At 46.8% G+C, this 20,058-nt stretch overlaps 1 protein-coding gene across 12 annotated transcripts in view; it reads right to left on the bottom strand.

The window, feature by feature from the left end:
- RREB1 (ras responsive element binding protein 1) overlaps nucleotides 1-20,058 on the bottom strand; it is a 176,070-nt gene that overhangs the window by 95,985 nt on the left and 60,027 nt on the right. Inside the window, exon 1 of one of the 12 annotated variants that reach the window (XM_073877555.1) lies at nucleotides 10,883-11,829. The exons of 10 other annotated variants lie outside the window; for them this stretch is intronic. The gene's annotated coding sequence lies outside the window, so the exon portion shown is untranslated. Of the gene's footprint in view, nucleotides 1-7,318; nucleotides 7,393-10,882; nucleotides 11,830-20,058 lie in introns of those variants that run through there. One more of the 12 variants, XM_073877554.1, reaches the window with a different exon arrangement.

The following is a 20,058-nucleotide window of genomic DNA, read 5'->3' as shown; positions in this document are numbered from 1 at the left end:
CCCTCCGCGGGCCGCCAAGTAACCCGGTACAGGGGCGAGCCCCCCCCCCCCCGCCACGGTGTTACAAGATGCTCCAAAAACAAACAGCTGAAGGCCGGCACCCATAAAACACAAAACGTGTGTGGTGTTAAAGATACTAAGGAAAGGCAGGTTTTTGTGCTTAAACAGATGTACAAAGCGAATTCCGTTTCTCATGTGACAGTACAGTTTCTTCAGTGTTCAGGGTGCCAGACACAGGAGGATCAGAAACATGTTTCAAACAGTGAGAAGAAGGAAAAAAATCCCCCTTCCTCCTCTCTCCGAAAAAGAAAAAGAAAAAGAAAGAGAAAGAAAAGAAGAAAGAAAAAGAAAGAAAGAAAGAAAAAGAAGAAAGAAAGGAAAAAAAGGAAAGAAAGGAAAGGAAAGGAAAGGAAAGAAAGAAAGGAAAGAAAGGAAAGAAAGTAAAGAAAGGAAAGAAAGGAAGAAAGAAAGAAAAAGAAAAAGCCACGCCACTCCAGAAATAGCCTGAGCCTGCTTCTAAGTGCCCGGGGATCTGTGCATTAGGAGAGGTTCCCCGGCGATGTGTGTTATAGTGAGCTCAAGCATGACTATATATGGTATGTTTACGGAGGGATTAGATACAAACACCACGCAGAACTTATATCAGACCAGAGCTGGCCTTGCAAGAGCTCGGCTTCTCTGCATTTATGGCCACGAGCGATCCCATCCCCTAAATCCAAGCAAACTTCAGATGCTTCCAGAAGCAATGTCTCATGACTTCCTGGCACTCAGAGCACAGGGTCCCTCCCTCGCTGCCCTCCACATCTCCCACATCTCCATTCCGACCTCACCCCCCCCCCGGGCCCCATGGTCCCCCACAGGCCGCCCACCCTGCTGTCCCACAGAGGCATAAATGCATACAGAAGAATGTGTCCGCTGAATGGGGCCTATGTTACATGGCGAAGGGCACAGACAAGCGCGCCATCGATTTCTCAAGAAATGGCTGGCATGGCTGAGGCCTCTCCCACAGGCTCCTCATTTCCACAAAGTATTTTCATCACATCAAATGTTCTGCCCTGGAGAGGGAAACCCAGACGCTGATGTGGGGAGGGGTCGGGGCGGGGGGGAGTAGGGGATAATCTGAAGATGTTTTAAAGTCCTGGGAGAGAAAAGGGAAAACGGGATTGGAACGAGAGAGAGAGAGAGAGAGAGAGAGAGAGAGAGAGAGAGAGAAGGGGGGGACAGAGAGGGAGGAAGGCTTCATCACTGGCTTTAACAGTCTTGCCCAACCTGTTCTGCGGTATGTTCTGTTAACTCCTTTCTGGCAAATGGATGCAAACAGCAACCCCTTTCTTTCCTCTTCTTTTCCCCACAGCCATACTGTAATTTAAGGCAGACGTGCAGGGAAAAGTCCCAAAGAAAAAAGCTAAAGCCATTACTGACTGGACTGAAGCCTATAATTTTTATCATACACGGTGACACCTTCACTACCAGCTCCTTGGGCCGTCATCTTCCTGGATACTACCAGCTTTCCAGCCCTCCCCACCTCCTACCCCTCTCCTCTTCCCCTCAAAAATACAAAAGTCGAGGCGGGGTCCTTGACAACCCGTAAGCGGAGGCTGGGGTGAGCTAGGCCCAGATGTCATGCACCTGAACAAAGCCCTATGTAAGAAGGAAGCATCACCTCCTTGGTTTTCCCTCTTCTTGTTTTATGCTTGACACTGGGCATTTACAGGGTTAACAGACAGCCTGCAGACCAGAAATTTACCTGCTTAGCAACAGAAGCATCAGCTAAGCCACACTGGTTGTTTTGACACAGGAAAAGCAGTTTCTACCTGGTGAAAATACCTGGTGATGTTTCAAATGCCATTTTAAGCAACACACATTAATCATAGGAGAGGAGCAGTCAAGAAACCGTGGTACAGGCAGAAAAGTCCAATGAAGTTTACCCAGCTTAAGGGTGCAGGTCAAAATCATGCCTGAAAACTGCAGGACAGCGTATGGAAAGCACTCTAAAAGTTAAGAGCAGACTCAGGGTTGACAGAACTGCTTTTGGAAGCAGTAAAACCTGGGCTCACTTTCCCCAGAACTTGTCACTGCTTAGTCTTTACATCAAGGGACCATAAGGACTTTTCCGGTGGGGGACTTAATCTTCACAAAGGGAAAAATCTCCCCCCTCTAAATAGTGAGATGGAAAGGAAAGCATGAGTCTCACAAAAGAGTACACTGTTTCCCTTAAACATGTTTGTAGGTCTCAATTTTAACAAAAACATAAACACAATCCTGGGCCTCCAGAACCTCTTCAAAAGACAACAACTGAACATATTCCTTAAAACCTGAACATCTACTTTAAAATTCAACTACAGAAAGCTTCTTCATTTTCAGCAAATGACTTTCAATTTTGGGAGCTCCAGGATGCAGAGGCTTATAGAGCTGGTTGTTGTAGGACGTTTGCTGTTTTAACAGAAATTTGTCTCCTGAGCCAGAGCAGGGCCTAACAGCAGTCAGAAGTAACACTTTGGCCCAGTTGTTAACTATGTAAAGCACAGCAAAAAAATGTCAATACACACTTCTAACTAAAATACAATTCAATAAAATATAAAGGCATAAGATCAATGTATCTATATACACAGTATAACACATATATAATTATAGGGCCAAAGAATCTATATATGTGAGAAAAACAAAGCAAAAATGAAAACTTTAACATTAATGGTATCATTTTTGGATGGGACCCAGTTTCAAGAGGAGAAAAGAATGATAAACAATTATTTGTAAAGATGATATTCCAATACTCCAAAAACCACGTTGGAGAGTTTGTAGTTTTGACAGCTTCTCTTAAATTCTCAATTGAAGACAATTCCTGATGACAAAGAGACTGTGTAAAAAGCTTAAAAAGAAGGAACTAAAATGACCTAGGAAAAACCTAAACTTTCTAACTTCAATGCAATCTAAAATTTCAAGGTGACGTGGTTGAGATTATTTTTAAAAAAGCATATATGTAAAACCAAGCCACAAAAATAACCTCCTCCTTTAATAAAGTGAAACACTTGCACTTATTTAGTATCCCTATACTAACAGTCTGAGCAAATTAAACCTTATTTCTGAAACTTAGGTAAGTTGGGTCAAAAAAATGGTACTGTGGACAAAATGGTGGTATTTAAAGCAAAAATCGGGCTTACGCAGAAACCAAAAAAAAAAAAAAAAAGAGGAAAGAAAAGGGGGGGGAAGGCCGCAGTGATGCACTCTGATCACGGGCAGGGCGGGCTGCAAGTCCAGTTGTATCTAACAGTTGTGCTCCAAACAACAAATGGTGCATTCATGAACTGCGTAAGCAGAAGCTGTTCAGAGGCTGTAAAGTCTGCACATGAAATGATGAGCGGCCGACTCTCCTGTTGTTCCACAGTTAAAAGACTGAAGAAGGATTGAATTCAGTTAGAGGCACGGGCTGTGCCTTCAGCTGTGGCAAAATGGTGAGCAAGAGGGTCTAGATAAAAAGTCCCAAAGTACCATTTACTCTCTTCTAAAAAGAGTTGGGCCTAATGATAATTGAGTAAACACCTCTACATAAGATGATCTACCAGAGCTGTGGGGGCATGGGGGGGGTGGAGGGAGGATGAGTAGAAACCAGACCGTACATCCTCCTGCACCCTTTTTAAAAGAAAATATTCAGCATCGACAAAATCCACAGCCTCAGACCAAGGGATTAAACGTCCAGAGCCTATTACCTGTGACACTGCCTCTCCGTGGCCTTAACAAAAGAAACATCTGGTACCAGCTACTCAGCATCCTGATAATTGTCAGAGTGCCAAGTTCTTAAAAAATTAATTAGTAGCATTTACACCTGCCAGTGCAGACGGCCTATCAGGGTTCTAACACAGGTACAATACCTGCCTTAATAGGAAACTCAGGGATGCAACAAGCAAGCATCGGATGGGAGAATTTCAAGGTTTATATATCATTTCCTATTTTTATATTTTTTTAAATTCCCAGTGGCTCAAATGTATTCAGTTGTCTCATCAGCCATAAATATAAAAGTAACCTGTTTATAAATACAGTTTTGAATGCTAATTATGAGGGGAATTCATTAGAATCAGCTGGGAAGATTTTCGCAAGGCCAAGCCCCAGCCTTACCCCAGACCTGTGACGGGTGGGCCGTGGCATGCGTGTTAGGGAAAAGTTTTCCCTCCGGTTTAAGAATCACTGTGTTGGATGCTGCAGCCCAGTGAAGAGGGATCACCAAGGACAACACGCCAAAAACGAAGACAAGTCTCCAAGTGGAGAGACTGAGCAATGTGAGTCACCAGGTACGGCTCGTGGTGTGGGGGCAGCGAGCCGGCCACTTTGGGTTCTGCCCAGCCACATGACACGAAGGAGCAGGCAGAGCCATGTGCATCACCCACTGTGCCAGCTCAGGGCACACTCAGCAGGGCGCCTTGGCAGCAGGCGGCCTTCACCCATCAGAAGTAAGGCTGATGGTCTCCAAACCACCTGTTGTCGTCAGCGGTCATGCACTTGCAGTACAGAACATCAAGAAACTGCATCCCAGCTGAATGGCCTCATTATCATCGACAGGCTGATTATGAAGGGAGGAGGAGGAGAGAGGGGCTCTCAGGAAAGAGCAGTAACTGAGTTTTAAAACCTGAAGCCACTTGTCCCCTGCTTGCTTGCATTCTGCCCCTCCGCCTCCATTCTCAGAAGGCAGGTCACATTGGAGAGAGAACAGTTGCCCAACACTCAGCGGGAATGGACAGAAAAGGACCAGGAGCCGTCCTGCTTCCAGGCTCGGCGAACGTTCTCCCCTCTCCTGTCTCCTCCACACGCTCCTTCTCCCAGTTCCAAGGTCCGCTACCTATAATGTATGCACACCTCCTCTTTGTAAAAGACCGGCTGCAGGTAATTTTCGAGCTACATGCTGCTTTCATTTACAAAGAGCCATCAAGTATACCAAGTGTGTTAACGGGGGCTTGTTCTGGGAAGTAAGTAGAAAATGCAAGTGGGCAAGCTCACGCCTATGCATAACTTCTGAAAATTTAAAGCGGTTACAGGCTAAATGGCCTCAAATTAAACAAAAAAAAGGGGGGGGAGGACTTCGCACAGAGAGCACACACTTTCTAACCTCTTCCTGAGAGGAATTCACTTTTCAAAAAACGAGCTCAATTACTACACGGCCTCTTTGAAGGTCTCTGGTTGTTCATTAAATTGCTGCCTGGGCCGTCGCGGGCCGAGGAGAACGCGTCAAGGTCTTCTTGGAAGCGACGCCGGCACCGCCCACCGGGAAGGCCGGGCCGAGCCCCGCCCCCCGCCGGCCGCCCGGCCAATCGGCGCCCGCCGCCCTGACTGACGGCCGCGCGGCCCGCTCACAGGGCCGCCCAGCGCGGGCGCCGAGGTGGGGCGGGCGGCCCGAGAGGGCCCGGGCTGGACCCGCGCCCCCGCCGGGTCACCCCCGCCAGCCCCCGTCTGCTTCCCACTCGCTGCACTCGGCGGGGAAGGGCACGGGCGGGTCCCCCGGGACGACAGCGGACGCGCTTTCAGCCGTGCGAACACCCTTCGGCTTAGACGGCTTCTCCGGCGCACAAAGGCTCGTCCGCCGAGGGAAGGGGCGGCGTGCCCAGGCCGCCTTCCGCCCGCGCGTTCTCCCAGGCCCCTCCCCGGCCCCCAGCCGGCCGCCCACCCGCTCCGCCGCCGCACGCCCGCTGCCGCCCGCCGCGGGAGCGCAGCCGACACCCGGCCGCACGAACTCGGGTCTGCGGCCGGCGGGGGGCGGGCGGCTCGGGTGTTCTCCCCGCAGCCCTACCCTGCACGGGGCTCTGCCGTCGCGGTCCGGGCGGACGCAGCGGCGACCGTGCCGCGACGCAGCCGGACACGATGCCCCCGGGGCCAACTTTACTAGGCTGCTTCCATGCACGCTACACTTGAAGGGCCAGGAAGACAATTTTTATTGTCAGTAATTTTTTAAAAAATTCATGTCCTTTAGAAAAGCACAAGTCACGTTCCTGCTTTTGAAAAGGATGCAGGGAAGCAAAAGTTGTATAATATTACATGATTTCTGTAAAGAATATGTTTAGTCTCTATTTGGCAGTATTTCATCCTAGCGCTTGGTTTATGACTTAATGTGCTAACTCCAGGAACGAAACTGGTTATCTATCTGAGGGCAATCAATCCCAAATAATCTTTGAGAAAGGAAAAAAGAAACCCCCATAAAATCGAAAGAGATCTTAAGAATCACCGTGATAAATGTTACAGTACTTCACTGCTGGGACCTTGAAACTTTCATCCTAGAAGGCAGTCCTGAATCAAGCCGAGATTTTTTTCTTTCTTTCTTTTCTTTTTTTTTTTTTAATTAAAGTAAAAACAATGTTTTAAAATCATTTGCCTGCTGTTCAGGGGGAGCATCTGAAGAAATCTGTTTTAACCCTAGTACTAGAAACACTAGGCAAAGTAGCCTCGTCTTAGGCCCACATAACTAGAGGATATTTAAAATATGAAACTGGAGGTCTTCTCCCTAAATTCTCAATAATTTCTAAAAATTCAACATCCATGTGACCTTGGACTCTCTCATTTTCATCTGTCTCTTGCAGTACACTCTCTTTGCTAACCATTCAGCACACTGCAAGTCCTGATAAAAGTAGTTAATGTTTACTGAAACCTGTGCATGAACTGTACTAAACCCGATAGGAGTGAAAAGGCAAAGTTCTGTTAACAGCATCCATGTACAATAAAACAAAAAAAGAGGGGGTGGGGGGACCAAGAAGGGAGTAATCATTTTCTTTTCCTTCTCATTTGTACTAGAAATGTCTCACTGATGAGTAAGTCAATTATATACCACCAAAGATGCTTTTAATCTATTACCTTCTTGGAAAATTTCTGACACAAATAAACTTCAACTATTTAACATTTTTCTTTTCTTTTTTTTTCTTACAGAACCTAAAAATGAACCCATCTCTTTGTATCTCATATTCTCTTACTTGTTTCTGAAGGCCTACCTACCTGGTCAATAACCAGTTTTTCTTATACTCTTATTCATCTGAATAGCTGCTTATGGATTACACCTAAAGAACTATTTCATGCAAACATAAAGTTAACATTTCCACGGTTATCGTCTAAAATATTTTTTCTTCCCTTGACTCTACTTTTCCAAATGTAAAAACAGTTCATTTCATTTCTTTCTGATCAGACCTTTAATTCTAACATTCTTACCATGACATTTGCTCTAAGGACAGAGTTCAATATCAAAACTTAACTGATCTTTTTTAACTTACTGATAATCTTTTTCTCACATTTCCACGTTATCCCTTTTTTCTCCCATTAACTCAGTTAAAATAATATTTCAACTTACACACATACACACAGACTGTATCCAGAAACAGGATGCTCTCAGTTGTTTAAAGCCAACTTTCTCTCTCCCCCATCCCCCCCTTGCTTAAAGGGCAGCAATAGAACCAGTCACCTTGGAAACAAACATCACCCAGTGTTTGCAGAACAAACAATGGTACCTTTTCAGCCAGTACCAGGCAGGCAGGCCAAAGGGGCAGCGAGCAATTCTGGGCCGGACAGGAGTGTTAACATATTGCATTCATTCAGTGCACGAAAAAGTAGTTCAGGACTGAAAATGAAGTGCTCTCCAACGTGTGAACTTTTGGCTACAAACCACAGACGAAGCAAGTAGGGTTTAAAGTCAAATAAGGCTACCCCTAGTTAGAAAAAAAATCTTTTCATTATTTTTGGAATTGTTTTACATAGCTCATGAATAAGGTAAACTAAACTCTTGTCACTGAGAATTACCTTCTCCAGCAACCAGGAAGAAGTTGCTTAAAATCTTTTCAAAGAGCACATTTCATCTAATTATTCCTACAAAACCAACCTTTTAATATGCCACCATATATTGTTTTTTTTTAAAACGCATACTGCTTGGCACCGTGACCCACTAATTAATTTCTAGTATTGACAAAGATCTGGCCGTGTGCTAGAAAATTAAATGTCTTTTTTTTTTTTTTTTTAAACGGTGCCAAACAGATCTACAAATCTATAAGGGCCCTGGATAACGTTTTGACCTTGGGAGAACAACAGTTACTAAACTTTCATTTACCGAAGACTGACAAAAGCGAATCATTCGGGGGTAAGCTGAAGTGTTAGAGGAGATTCTGTTGTTACTGTTTTTAAAAAGCTCCACTGCATAGTGAACATGGACAACAAAAAATACACAAGTGTTCTTCAGATCCTCCAGAATGAAATTTTTAAATGTTAAAGTAACAGTTTCCTCCTTATTCTGGGTGTGTGCCGGAGTTTTCCTTCCCACCAATTAAGAGAGAAGGCTGGGCCCAACTGAATTATTTGGACAGGAGTTTGATGTCAGTTAAATACCGCAGTAACTGGCATTTTCTATCACCTCCAGACTAAGGGACAAATGCCTAATTAACATGGACCAACATGCAGCTTAAACTGGAAAAGTGCCTGTCCTTTTTCTTTCTCTTCTTTTTTCTCCGAGATTTAGGTCTTTAACATCCTTGAGTTAAAGTGCACAAAGGGTGTCTAATGCCATCTGACTGAGGTGTAAAAGTCTAATTAACTAATGCTTTTTTTTTTTTTTTGCGGCGACAGTAAATCAGTGAACATTATTAATCTTCCGGACTGGGCCCTGAGTGAGTGAAGAGGGCTATTGAAAGGGAACTAAACGGTTATACTGGGTGCCCTCGAAAATGAAGAGGAACCCTGCAAGTGATGACTGATAATCCTAAAAACTACTGAGAAATGCTTGAAAATACCACCGCTGGGCGTAGCATCAGGCCCTGGGCTCTTAAAAACCTAAGCTGTGGCCCCGGGGCCCCGGGGCCCCGGGAGAGGAAGGGGAGGAGTCAGGCAGGCAGCAGAGAGAAGCGCCTCGCCTCCAATCTTCTCCTTCCCGCGAAAGCAGAACCCGAACCTTCCACTCCTCAATTGGATACTGCACCTTTGCAAGGAATGTTTTTTAGCGGGCCAAGCAAAAATCATTACCCGGAGTAGTCTGGGCAAATGACTCCCACAGTTTGGCCAAGTTAAGGCTAGTTTTCAACGAATCCGTAAAACAGCAGCTCTCTTAGCATTTGGGCCTCTCAGTTTTATTGCCCAGTCAACATCCCCCAAAAATGTACATGCACATCATACTCACATTTGCAAACCATAGAGGTATCGAATGCGATCGCTGAATGCCAAAATGTGAAGAGGAAAAGCCAACAGCCGGACAAGAACGTCTGCACCAGAGCCTGGGCTGCTCGGTCTACACACGGGACACTAACTGCCTGCAGCCCCTCCACCTCTGCTCTGCTTTCCAACTTACTGTGCCCTGCCTGCACCCCATTCTAGAAGGCCCTGTGGCTCCTTCCCTGGTGGCCCAGCGGGCAGCAGGAGGCAAGGCCCCGAGGAAGGCGCTTTCTCTGTCCCCCACCTGCCCTTGCCAAGTCCCAGGCTTGCCCAGAAAGCCCTGGGGACAGGGCTGAGTGGGAAGAGCCGGCACTGGCAGTGCTGAGCCACTCTCATCCCCAAATCCAGAGGAGGGCGGCCATCCAGGGTGATGCCCCCAGCCGCGGGCGGCTTCCTCCCATCTTCTCGAAGACATTTCAAAAAGGGGCAGAATTGGGAAAGGAAGTGAAAGGAGGCCCAGGCCCTACGGTGGCTCTATCTATGCCCCTCCCTAGTATTTCTATCAAGTTTCTGTTTCACTGCCCCTTTGTCTACGGGGTATGGGCACCTTTTTAATGAAATTCTGTGGGAAACACAACAGGTTTGATCAATGACGTGTAGTTACAAGCTACCTGATAATAAAGCACTCTTGACAACATCAGGTTCAGAACTCAATTCATTTTGAATAAAGATACGTATGCTCTGTTCATAGAGTTAAATGTCTTTAGAGACTGTTACTCACTACTTGGTGCACTCTTATGCCTAAAAAATCATCTCTCCTCCTGGTCAAAAAGTAAGATAAGTTGAGAGAAAACATTACTTCTGCATTCCTAAACTGACTATGCATTTGTAACCCCTCCTCAAATAACATCTCTTACGAAAGGCTTAGTTACTATTCTCTCCGTATTGCCAAGTCATTGAAACCTGAAGCAAACTACTTCAAAATAAACTCAACTAAAATCCTTACGTTATCATTTACAACTTTTTTTTTTTTACGATCGTTCCTAACAGCTATAAAACAAAGACAAGAGAAGGTGCTGATGGCAGTCCCCTTTCCAATCCAACCTCTCTTAGAATCAGAATGGTAAAATTGCTTTGGAATTCTGGAAATTATGTTTGGAGGGTTTTTTCCCTGGAAACCTCTGTGAGGTCATTGTTCATCAAAAGTAACCACCGCGTCCTGGGGAAGCCTCACTGTGGCTGCGTGCACCTGTCACTGAGTTCAGGCGACTCTAGCCACATGCCACCTCAAGTCCACCTAAGGAAAGTAATTCTTCCTGCCTCCTTTGTAAAAATCCAGTTTTATTATCTGCAGAAAATCCACACCATACAAGTCTTTCCTGGGAAGTCACCAACCCTGCTCTTTCCCAGGCTCAGAGGATGTGGGCTGGTTGTACACCCTCTTTTGCGAAGACACTCCTGAGGATTCCCTGGAGCAACCTGAAAAGGCTATATAAGCTTGAAATGAAGATTCCACTCAACATTTTTTGAAAATGCACAGATAGCACATAAACCTGAAACAATACCTGCTCCTGGCCCTAACTCCTAGAAAAACCTCGGGATGATTTTCCTCCTGATCAGACAGCAACATCAGGAAGGATGCAGCTGCTTCCACCCGCATTTGGGGGGGTGAAGCAGGCAAGGACTTTGCTGTCAGAACCCAAGAATAGTGTTTTAAGAGGCGTCACCACTGAACAATTACTAAGCCACTAACACCCTCATTTTAAAGAGAAGAAAACGGAACCTCAGGAGCATGGAGACAGGTTTTTGAGGAAGGTCTCACTCCACTGGCAGGTCCTCTGGATGCTGCTTGGCCTTCAAGAAGCTTTCAGGATATGCAGAATTTCCCTAGTTTTATGGTCCTTCTCCTGGATATGAAAGGACAATGACGTCTAGCCTCACAAAGCCTTCTCTGTTTGCTTCTATTGATTAAAAAGAAAGAAAACACTGCCTGGGAGCATCATTAAGTCACCTCCTAAGCATATGTATGATAAAGGAAAGAGATTCTGCCCATTTTACAGATGGAGAAACCGAGGTATACAGTGTCCCCTCTTTCCTTCAACCATAATCAAGGCTGGGCTGGGTGTAGAACCTGACTAGTCACCTAGCCGACAAATCCAGCCCTCTCTCTGATAGATCATCTGAAATTAATTAAAAGGGCTACAGGAGATATGCCATAAGGTCTGCTGAAGTATTTCGGATTCAATTTACTCCTCCAACAACATTCCTTCCTTTGAAATAATGACAACTAGGCTGGGTTGGCACCTCCAGAAGCTTCAGGAGTGAGCAGGTGGAATGAAATGCATCCTCCTAACCTGCCAAAGAATGGCCCCCAGATCTTTCACCTACACAGTTTTTCCTGGAGTTGGGGACTTGCCCTTCAGGACTGATCTGTTAATTTCCTAACCTGAGACCTTAGAGTTATTCATATGTAGGCTCTATCTTCCTCTAGGGCAGGTGCCTCCAGGGAGCTATTTCAGGGGGTCCACTTATTCATATGCTCATCAAGCATCTACAAACCAAGTAAATCATGTATGTACTATTATTTGGTAAGGGTATGAAGATTGTAATTAAGATAAACTAAGAAAAATTCCACGAACCCTGTTGTTTTTAGGAATTTTTTTTTAAGAGTCTCTCTTTTTTTAAGATTTTATTTATTAATTTGGGGGGGGAGAGAGAGAGAGAGAGAGAGACAGAGAGACAGAAGAGAGTGCACAAGCAGGGGGAGACAGAGAGGGAGAAGCAGACTCCCTGCTGAGCTGGAGTCAATCCCAGGACCCTGAGATCTTGACCTGAGCCGAAGGCAGATGCTTAACCATCTGAGCCACCCAGGCGCCCCTGTTTTTTAGGAATTTTTTGTCAGAGCCCGCCAACAGAATCTATAATTAAAATTATGCTTGCTCTAGAAAAAGTTTTTACACTAAAACAGGTCCTTATATTGGAAAAAACTGGGAATAACTGCTCTAAAATATCCAAATAACATGACATCGATGAAAGCAAAATACCCAGTTAAAAATACAACCAGAGGTAAATTACATGTCACATCATATGGAACATTCATAATACAATGTCCTATACAGGATGGAAAACATCTTCTTCTCAAGACATTTTGACCCTTTAGAAGGATTTTTTTAACTGCTCATTGTTTTTCTTTTTTTTTTTTTAAAGATTTTATTTATTTATTTGAGATAGAGAGAATGAGAGAGAGAGCACCTGAGTGGGGGGAGGGTCAGAGGGAGAAGCAGACTCCCCGCCAAACAGGGAGCCCCATGCGGGACTCGATCCAGGGACTGCAGGATCATGACCCAAGCCGAAGGCAGCCGCTTAACCAACTGAGCCACCCAGGCGCCCTGCTCAATGTTTTTCATCCTTGGACTAATCTGTTTAGAGTAATGACAAATCAGACACTAATAAAAAAATAAATATATTTTGTTCTGTTTAGTGTTCTCCTCTTTAGAATAAATCAATTTCTGATTAATTTACAGTAAAAATTTTTAATCCCAGATTGGTTTCATTTAACCTAGGAAGATACCCTTCCCTCCTTTCACAAGGTGAATGCCCAGGGAATGCTAAATAATGAAAACATTAGCCTTTGGCCCTCCCACCAAATTATGCCACATCAGAATAATGTGATTTTCATGTCAAAGGATATTTAAATACATCAGCAAATACTGATCATATCACATTAAATCTTTAATAGATTGGTGGTATAAAGGCATGTGCAAAACTGGGCTTCTTACTGTCCACAAATGTAATGAATCCCATTTTTATGGTATGTGTATGCATCCACATCAGCCATCTAGAAGGACATATACTAAAGTTATTTCTGACTCATGAAAATAAATAATTTTACTTTCTTTTCCTTTGCATTTTACTAGATTTTTCCTTTTTGTTCATTTAGACGTTTCTATGATAACTAGGAGTTAAATGGGCAACAAAATAACACAAATCTAATGGAGAAAATCAATTTTTTAAGATTTAGGAATATTTCCTTTGCAATCTGAGTGACAGGATGCCAGGAAGTTTTATGTTCTTTACACTCCCTCGCATTATTTACAGTAAATACAAACATTTTATAAATGAGAAATGTTTACATAGTACTGTGATTCTGATTCACTGGCTCTTGATTGATCTTCTCACTAACATCTTTAGCAGGAGTAATGGCGGCTCCTACATAAGTGCTCAGACAATTCCACCGAGGACAAATCTCTGGGAGTCCAGACCTGGTGGGGTTGCTGATGTTGTAAAGAACCTAACACGCAAGCCCGAGTTCTCCCCCAGCCCTGCCCCTGTATCTCTCCAGGCCTCAGGTTCCTCACCTGTAAATTAAGGGGGTGCAAGGGAAATAACTGGACAATGATCCCTCAGGCCCCTTCCATCTAGTACAACATTCTGACTGGAAACAAAGCAGACACCAATATAATTGAATCAACTCTTGCTAGTCATAGCCCCTTGCCTGGGGTAGATTTAAACTGATTTCACCAATTTTTTTACTTGTTATGGCTTCACAGAGAGTACAGCAGAGCTAGGAACATTCGATTAATAAAATTAAAAGTTTCAGGGGCTAGCAAATTTTCAGCTTTGCTGATGTGCATAGCAACCCTGCCCCAGATGAAGCCATATGCAGAAGAGCGACCGGAAACACAGCAAATGCAAAGCCACTCATCCCATATTTACTCTGTGCCAGATACTGGGTAAGTATTTATAGTGTTTCATATCATGCCCTATGATCCCGTGACATAGATCCGATTACTCCCTAAAATTTTACGTGTGTCAAAAAGATCTGTTAAACAAAAGATCTGTAGTGTGAAGAGCAAAAGTTGTTCTTAACTGTGGTGTGTGCCTAGGGGCAAGTCACACAAATCTCTGCTTCACTGCCTCCCCCTATAATATGCTAACAGAACCCCTGCCTGGTTCATTCATTCATTCGCGGAGTATTGACTGAGCACCCAGACGTGCCAGGCACTGTGGTCAGTGCTTGGCATCATGGATGGAGAAAACGGACACAAAGGACCAAAAAATCCTCATGGAGCTTAGACTCTAGTATAAGGAAAACACAACCTATGTGCCTAAAACTCTAGTGGGGTACGTGATACACACTAGCTCCCTCTCTTTCCCTTTTAGAAATGCAGAGTGTTAGAAAACAAATCCAATAGAGGCGATCAGTTTTAAGTCGGCCCCAAAGGAGGAATTTCTACTTAAATACATAAGAGCAAAGATTAAGAGCACATGTACTGGACGACACTAGCCGGGGCTCAAATTCTGACTCTGTCACTTAGGGCTGGAGTGACCCCAGGCAAGTGATTTAAATGCTCTCAGCCTCAGCTTCCCCATCTGTAAAATGGAGACAACAATGACCTCACAAGGTCAACACAGATTAAATGAGACAAAGCACCAAAAGCTGGGGAGCGCAGAGTGTCCTGTATACCAAGGGTATCTGGTATGATCAGGACTCCTCAAACCCCATCTTCTGTACCTGCAAGCTGTGAATAAAGATACCAGCGTGGTACGGCTGTTGTTGAGGACTATGGAGACAATGCATGAAAACCAGTCACCCCACTGGCAGCACGGGACAACGGTACATATCTGCTTCTTCAAAATGACTAGGGACACAAATGAATGGGAAGGGGGCAAGAATGAATGTCATCCCCACGGCCAGAGCTCAAAGGGGAGGCCACATCCAGGTGGGAGCCAGGAGGAGCACTTTGCTCCGAACACCGGTGCGGAGTGTGTCCCTGGAGGGGGGGGGGGCTGTGACAGGGACAGCTCCACCAAAACTGCGTCACGGGGGTGGCATCCAGCGTGTGTGGCTGACACAGGCCCTGGCTCCTGGCTGCCTCTCTTTTAGAGACCTCCAGCCTCACCCGAGGCCCGAAGAGCAAAAAGCTGGAAAGGGCTTTAGACTTGGCAGGTTGGCCAGGAAGGGTAAAAATGATATGGGGGAATCATCAGTAAAGCTGCTCCATCCAGACGGCCTTTCCTCCCCCGAGTCAGGGCAGGTGAGAGCATCCCTCTCAGACAACACCACTTTCCCTCTGTCACCAGGAACCACGGAAGATGGCCAGAGACTGGAAAACCGGGTTGGCGGGGTGGGGTTGGCAGACTGGCTCAGGTCCCGGGGGCCACAGGCACACAGGCATTCACAGTGCTCCGGGCCAGATGCCCACACACCACAGCTCGGGACACCCATGTGCCAAGAAAGCCTTCCGGCCCCACCTTCAGTAAACCAGCGCTAGTAACATACATACCAATATGCCAACATTATAAAGATGATACAGAATTTCAGCAAACAAGCCCTCAAGAGGGACAGAGTAGACCGGAGGAATCTGAAGCGAACCCTTCTAACAAACCAGGTCTCCTGCTGCCCTGGGCACCCTTCCTTCCACCCATCACCCTCCTGAGGGCAGCCCATCTGGAGTTGGTAACTTGGAAGTCAAATATTAAGCCAGAGTATGTGATTCAGCTTTTAAACAAATCTATGGCTGTCAAAATAAAACCTCCCTGTCTGTATACATCATGCCAGCGGCGGTAGGCACTGCAGAGATCCTGTGCACCGCTTGGTGCAGCCTGTACCAGTTGACATGGGATGCGCTCTCTGCCTCGGGCTACAAGGGAACAGTGAAGTGAGCCACAGAGCCACCCAACACACAGACACGGCCATGCTCCCCCTTCTGAGGATGTCTCCGAAGTCCAGTCCAACCTGTCACTTCTCTGCTCAAAACCTTAGGACTCCCTCCCCCATATGGAAGGAAAGCTCCAATTCTGCCCTGCCCCACCCCACCCCAGATAGCCCCCCAACTCTACCATCTTCCAGTACGTGGTCCTCAACCCCAAATTATCACCCGAAACTCCAAACCCCACCTGCCCTTTCCTGCCTGGACCTCAGCCCACACTTTGGCTTCTTCTGTTGGCCTTCAGCTTTCCATGGGTACTTGGCCTGGGGTCCACACTGAAGTGCGAATTCCTTTCACAATGTAAACCAAAGGCAAGAACCACCATGCTCCACCATGCCTCAACCTAGTGCCCTACACGCAGGGAGTTGGCTCAATTAGGGATATTTCAGGCAAACTGTGAGGCGTTCAAATATCCTGTTCCGCTCAAATCCAAGCAAACTGTTCAGGAATCAAGACAAATGCATCAAATCAAGGTTCAGAAATGCTGGCTAGGAGCTCTCCAGGTACCAAGGTGTAATGCGATTTTGTGTAACAAATGAATGTCCCTTAAGACGGTGCAGACGGGCCAGGACAGAAAGCTTCCCAGCAGTCGGACATTAGCTGCATGACCTCAGAAACAGGAACACCACTAGGCCTCAGCATCCTGTCCCTAAAAAGAGGGGAATACTACCTCCTCCTCATCCATGGAGGAATGCACGCGACCACCCGGCACAAGGCTCGGGGCTGACCCAGGGCACTCCCTCCCGAACCAGCACTCTGACTGTCACACAAGCACAAGGAAGGTGCCTCCCACCCCGCTCCCCTGCTGGTTCCCCAAAGCCCCACTAGAGCGGACCAGCACCCCACTTCCTCCAGCTCACATCTAGTGCAAATGAGAGACCATGTTCAGAAACAAAACCAAACACAGGAGGTGGTCCACAGCTCACAACATCGTGACCTAGAAAATCAGTTGTAGGTGACAGAAATTATTAACGTTAAGGTCTGTGCTGTGTCCCACCTCCCGAATCGACGGGGCCTCCCCACATTTTTCTCAGCCCTCTTAACTTCCTCAGTCCAGGAGTACTGGCTTTGAAATGTATCAAGCCACACATACAAAATTGGACATGTCCTCCCCAGAGGGCGGAAGACTTTGAAACCTACGAATAAAGGCAATATCGTGTCCTTACTACAGTGAATAAACCACTGATGGTCTTTGGGGCCTGCTATCTGACTTCCACACACACGCGCGCACGCGCGCACAGGCGGTTGGGGGGTGTTAAGCCCTGGGCATCCAGGGCTCCCCTTCCTGGCTGACGTCATCCTCAGAGAGGGGGCTGGAATCTGGGCAGGGGGCGGGGAGCAGGAGTGGCAAGCCGCTACCTGTGTGAGTGCGCATGCTCCCGTGAGCAGGAGGACCCCCTGGTCCACTCTGCTTAGGCGGCTTCCTCCTTAGGAACAGACAGTTTCCAAGAGCGGCTCTCAGCCCCCGAAACCCTCACCCCCAGGTCATCCGGGACTGCACAGTAGCGAGCCCTCAGCCTGCTCCCTCTCCCAGCCTATTCACTCCCAGCTGACAAACTGGTGATTATAGTTACAGCCTCAACAGTCCCCCCTGACTCCCAGGGTCTAATTCCACTACCTGATAAGCTTAAACAAGCACCTGTGAGGAAAACACAACTGAGGGAGCTGACACATCACCGGCCTGGGTTCTATCTGCTGAAACAGGGACCCCACCACTCTCCGATCCTTTCAGCCTTCAGAGGGCAGCCCGCACCACACCCTGGGCAGAAACATCTCTCGGAGGGGTGAAAGGGGGTGGGGGCGGGGATAAATTACTCTATTAAACGCGGCACCAAATTCCAAGTTAATTCTGCGCTTCGCAGGACATGTCTCCTCCACTGCCCCTTTCTAAAGGGTTAGCAGTCTTCTTTCTCTGAGACAAGTTGCTCACATCACAGCCCCAATTCGAAGCCTGTGACGGCTCACCACTGCCCACACACCTTAGCCTGTCTATTTTTCCAGAAATCTCATCTCAACACCTGTCTCATGCCTAACTCAGCTCAACACCCCCAACCCTCTCCTCCAGCCACGCTCCACTTCCTGCCCTACCCAGGCCCCAAAGAAACCCCGTACTTCTGTACTCTGGGGGGCTGGGACTGAACACGGTTCTTCTGCCTATAAGTCAGTCCTTCCCCCCCAACCCCCTTGGTTCTCCGCATGGCCAGCCCTTCACATCTGAAGACATCACTTCCTCTTTCCCCCACCACTTCCCACTCCCGGGTGCTCTGCCTGCCCCGGGGCCCCTGCCGGCTGGGATGCACTGGTGAGTGTTAGGGTATAAGTTTTACTCATCCTTGCACCCCCAGAGCCTAGTACCCGGGGAAAGTGTCCCAGAAGGGATTCCCATTCCCGAGGCAGGGAAGCTGATGGTGGTATCCTACAGAGGAGAAAAGGTGCACAGAATGCTGGTCTCCCAACCCAGAGTTCTTGTCACTACTCTTCTCCTGAAGCTCAAATTGCCATGGGCAAAATGAGGAGGAGGGTGAGGATGGTAGCAGTAAACAGACGATAGCTCGGTTATAACTGAGCCCGTGGCACACAAGGCTGAAATTTCCTTATTTGTTACCAATTTCAAAACAATCCTTCTCCACAGACCCACCGGAAACAGGAAACAAACCATCAAGTGCTCGTTGCAGTTCAAGATCTCCCCGTTCCCATAACTTGCTCAGGCACCCCCCAAAAAGGGCAGGATCAATGCACAATGGTGACCTCCATCCCAAAAACATCCAGAGGGAGACAGGACATCCTTCTATCACTGCCCTCCAGTCCACAGGCCTCCCACTGCTTAAAAAGCAAAGCAACAAAAGAACAATACCTCCCAATGGCTGGCTACCTCCCTTCAATATGGACAAATTTTAGGATCAGGTCAATAATTAGATCAACTGCCACACCCACTTCACTAGTTACCACAGATCCCCAGGCCTCTTAGGTCGCTGGTCCTGAACCCCAACACCTTGAAGCAAAATACTGAATTTATATATTAAGTGACAACCCATTATAACAGAAAACAAGGGACCTGTTTTCAAGGCACTGGCCCTTGAAATAAAAACCCAAAGCAACACAACTGATTATAGAGCTGACGGTTTCCAGGCTCTTCCAAAGTGGCCCACATACTACTCTTACCTTGAAGCAGAGCTCCAGCGCTTTCAGTGAGGTTGAAAGTGGGTGTCCACAAAAAAGAGCCTGAGAGACAGGCACGCACCCCACTATCCACCACATGGAGGACCAGCCGAAGCCCCAAGTCCAAGCCCGGGACTCTTTTCATTTTGGGGGCATCCCTCACCATGTGAAAGACAACCTCCGATCCACTGGAACCTCTCTGCTGGAAACCTGGGGGAAGTTTTATCTTCCAGAAAGGTCTGTTCAGGGCTACACCCCTGGGTCTTTGCTACAGTGCCAGCCCGAGGCTCTGGGGACAGCCACTTCCCTCCAGCTGATCTGTGAACCAACACCACCTCTGCAAGCCTCTCACTCCAGCAATCACACATGTCCCCTCCTGATCTTCCACTGAAGTCACGGTCTATCAAACTCATCTCGTCAAATGCTGGATAACCCACTATTCCCAGAAGCCAGCAACCCTGTCGCATGCCTGTTCTTACACACGCTTCCTCGACGGGCACCAAAGAGCTCTGCACATGGCAGGTTTCAGGGGATATTTACTTGATGGATATATTTTGTCATCATGGGAGGCTGCTGAGCAGTGGCTACAAGCGTGGGTTCTGGACTCAGGCTGCCCAGTTTGATCCCCACTAGCTGGTGGCCACTCTGGGTCTCCATTTCCTCATCCACAAATGAGGGTAACTGACCTACATCATCAGGTCGAAGAGTCTTTGTGAGGCATGAATGAGATGATCCGTGTCAAGAATTGAGGATAACGGTTACTGTACATGCTCAATAAAGGTTAGATGTTGTCACTGCGGCTCCCAGTACCCACGCTGAGTGTTTTCCCACATGAAAAGCCTAACCATCAAAAAAGGGTGAAAATTAAAAGTGGAAGGACTTGAAATTTTTGTTAACAGATTGGAGTCATCGATTAAGTCTGGCAAGGGCAGAAGAGAAACTGAAAGACTTAACTTCTGGTTTAGCTGATTTAAAGCAAACACAGGCAGGGCCCTGACGAGTGATGTTTCTCACCAAAGGTGGTCTCTAAACACAAATGCGGTCTGCTGAACTTATTTAAATGCACCCGAGGTAGACTCCTCTGTAC

This window comes from Callorhinus ursinus, unplaced genomic scaffold (genome assembly GCF_003265705.2).
Source record: "Callorhinus ursinus isolate GAN/ISIS: 27379988/994484 unplaced genomic scaffold, GSC_fseal_2.0 scaffold26, whole genome shotgun sequence".
Lineage (NCBI taxonomy): Eukaryota > Metazoa > Chordata > Mammalia > Carnivora > Otariidae > Callorhinus > Callorhinus ursinus.
The sequence above is the reverse complement of the archived record's forward strand: the minus strand, read 5'-3'. Positions and strand labels throughout refer to the sequence as shown.